We start from the raw sequence: 3,206 nt of genomic DNA on the forward strand, positions 1-3,206 counted from the left end.
ACGGGCACCCCCCGTAGACATCCCGGCCCGGCCCGGCCCGTGCAGCGGGGGTCATTACACACCTGGATGAATCACCCGCCACACGGCCCGGCCGAGGAGAGGGCGCCACTTTGCGCCTCGCAGCCGCCGCCGCCCTGCGCCGCCCGAGTGGACAGCGAAAAAGCGGAATAAATTAATGCGATGATCGCTCTGGTGAATATGAGGCGGGCGGCGGCAGCCCCCTTCACCTCCACCTCCACCTCCACACCCCTAGCAGTGCTTTAGTGCCGGGCCGATATTTTTTTTCCTCCTTTTTTTCGTGGACAGAAAAGTAGGAGGAAAGAAGTCTCTTGGAGCTCGACGGACAATGGGTCAGGTTATCAGGAAGTGTGCTGATCGAAGTGGGAGAGCAGGAACCGAGAGGGACCGGGGGGGGGGGGGGGGGGGGAGGGGGGGGGGGGGGGGGGGGGGGGGGGGGGGGGAGAGGAAAGGGGGAAATAAAGAGGGACAGAGCGGTCTGTTCTCTGTCCGGAAGAAGGTAAAAGGGGTGGGGGTGGTAGTCGACTGCAGCGCCGTGAGCCGTGAGGCCGTGTCATTAGTCTGACGGGCGGGGCCGGGACCACCCGGCGAGACCAGCGCCAGCGGGCAGCGCGGCGCCGAGAGTGTGCACAGACAGACGGACAGACAGACAGACAGACAGACAGACAGACAGACAGACAGACAGACAGACAGACAGACAGACAGACAGACAGACAAAGCGGTGCACCGCTGGCACCCTGTACCGCCCCGCCCCGCCTTGCAGTCGTCCAGGCTGTGCCCAAGTTTGAGCGGCGACCTCAGCTTTGGCTCGCCCGGCGGACGGACGCCGCGCACCCGGGCCAGCAGCTCATCAGCATGGCCCATGGCAGCAGCTTTTCGTTTTTCTTTCCCCCCTTCAACACGAGAAAAAATAAATAAAAATAAAAAAGTTTAAGACAACGCTCCATCATCGCCTGACAAGTGGCGGGCGGCACACCGCGGCGGGGAGAGAGTGAGAGGGGGAGGTGGGGGTGGGAGCAAGTGAGTGGGAAGGTGGGGGTGGGGGAGGGAGAGAGCCAGTGCCTGGAGCGCGCCACCACCGCCGCTGACTTGGAGAGGGGTTGAGGGAAGGAAGGGCCACACTCCCCCCCTTCCGCCGTCGGAGGCCAAGCAGCCTTTGAATCGCGTGTTAATTCTAAAAGTAATGTCGTCCCTTGGCGTTTAGGCCCGGGGCGCTGCTCCCTGATAGCGCTGCCTGGCCGCGCAGCTCCGGCGGCGCAGAGCCACGGGATTGGCAGAATTAATTAACCCTTTCGGCCGGTCCCTCTCGGACCCTTTTGGGGGCGGGCCGCCGCCGGGGCCGGACACCTTGGCGGCGAGGCCCGCCGGAGCTCGCCTCCAGCTCAGACTCTAGCGTCTGGAAGGCGGCCCCGCCGGTGCGCGTGAGTGCCGCCGTCTGCTCCGTCCTCAATGGGGCTTTAGCAGAACCTGCGCTCGATCTGGTCGTCAGGACTGGGCACAACCAACCAAGCTTCGTCACACTCTGCGAAAATTTCCCTTTCAAAGATTTAACGCCACGTAAACTAGTGGTTTCTAAAAAGGGAGAAAGGGGTCGGGCATAGGGCATAGAACCATAGAACAAAAAACAAAAGCAGAAAAACAGGTCTTTCACCCCATCAGGTCAGTTGAGGAGGAGGACGACGACGACGCCGCCGTCAGCGGCAGACACGCAAATATCTCTTTCTCCTTCTCCCTATCTCGCTCTCTCTCTCTCCCTCCCCCTTCCCTGTTCTTCGGACCTCCACCCGTACGGACAGGCCGCTATTACAAACGCACCTCGGTCAATCCTTGTCCTCTGCCACGCTTCGCCCCGCGCCGAGTGTGGCTGACACCCGCCGACGGCTGACCCTCTCCTCTCCGCGCCCGGGCCTCCTCCACCGTGATCACAGACAGATCCACATGATTTCAAAATTGTTTTTATTTCACCGCTATAGTGAGAAGCTGACAGGGAACGCGCGAAAAGATGAAGCCTGAGAAATCACCAGGAAAGGTCAACCAAATAAAACACGAACTGTTTTACATTAAAATTAATTTCTTACATCACCCGTTTATAGTTAATTTTTTACATCGACCATACAGACGTGCGCTCTCTCTCTCCCTCCCCCTCTCGCTCGCCGACTATACCCACTACTGCCCTGCAGTGCCGGCCGTCGGACGTGAGTGAGTGGAGTGCGCCGCTGAAAGAAACAGAGTGGAATTTTATTCATGAAGATATTCTCCCCTTTTGGCGGCGGGGCGGGCCTGGCGGGCCGGCGCGGCGGTTGCTACTTCTTCATCTTCTGGACGTCAGCGCCCCTCGCGGCCCGCCCCCTGGCCGGGCAGGCTCTCTCCTTTCACCTCCTGTCCGGCTTGACCCCACGGCCACGCCCCCCGCTCGGATCACGTTCGCAGGCGTTACAAGATTGCTCGCAGGATTTTGCGAGAGCCTCCCGGCCCTCTCTTCCTTTAGCCCGGCCCGGGCGGCGGCGTGCGAAGGCGGGCGGGCGGCTGGCTGGCGCGGGTCCGGGGAGGTACAAATCATGGACACAAACAATGATAGGGGTCGGGATGGTGAAGAGGACGCCTGGCCCCTGCTTAAATGAGATGTGTACGATACACACTATACTCGTGAAAAAAAATGAAAAGAATTTATTTTGCGAGTGACATTTTCTTTTCATTATACGTCCACTCTCTCTCATCGCGTGAACTCTTTTCACCTATTTCAGTTCATTTGGTAGAAATAGATCGGGGATAGTGGCGTAAGATTTGACGTTGCGTGGCTTTTTTTCTAAAAGTCGCGAACACCTTTGGCGAGCAAAAGGGGGCATTACTAACGCGTTTTGTTCTCCACCGTTGCGCCAATTACACTCCATTCGCCCGGTGCAGAATGGATTATTTACCCAGCGAGCAGTCTCACAGGGAGGATGCACTCGGCTAACGCCGTACAGCCATACATACTTTAGCGCGAGCACAAGAGAAGATTGGTTTGCTTTCCTCCCCATCTCTCTCTCCCTCTCTTTCTTGCTCCATAATACTCTTTTCTCGTGCTTTGCTCTTATTTTCTCGACAAGAAACGTAACAATCGGCTTAGGAGAGGATGCAACCCAAGTCATGTTCACCCAGCAGTGGTATCTCTGCTTCCGGTCAGAGCTAGGGCGCGGCGGGGCGTG

Source organism: Frankliniella occidentalis, unplaced genomic scaffold (genome assembly GCF_000697945.3).
Source record: "Frankliniella occidentalis isolate FOCC.00 unplaced genomic scaffold, Focc_3.1 Scaffold375, whole genome shotgun sequence".
NCBI lineage: Eukaryota > Metazoa > Arthropoda > Insecta > Thysanoptera > Thripidae > Frankliniella > Frankliniella occidentalis.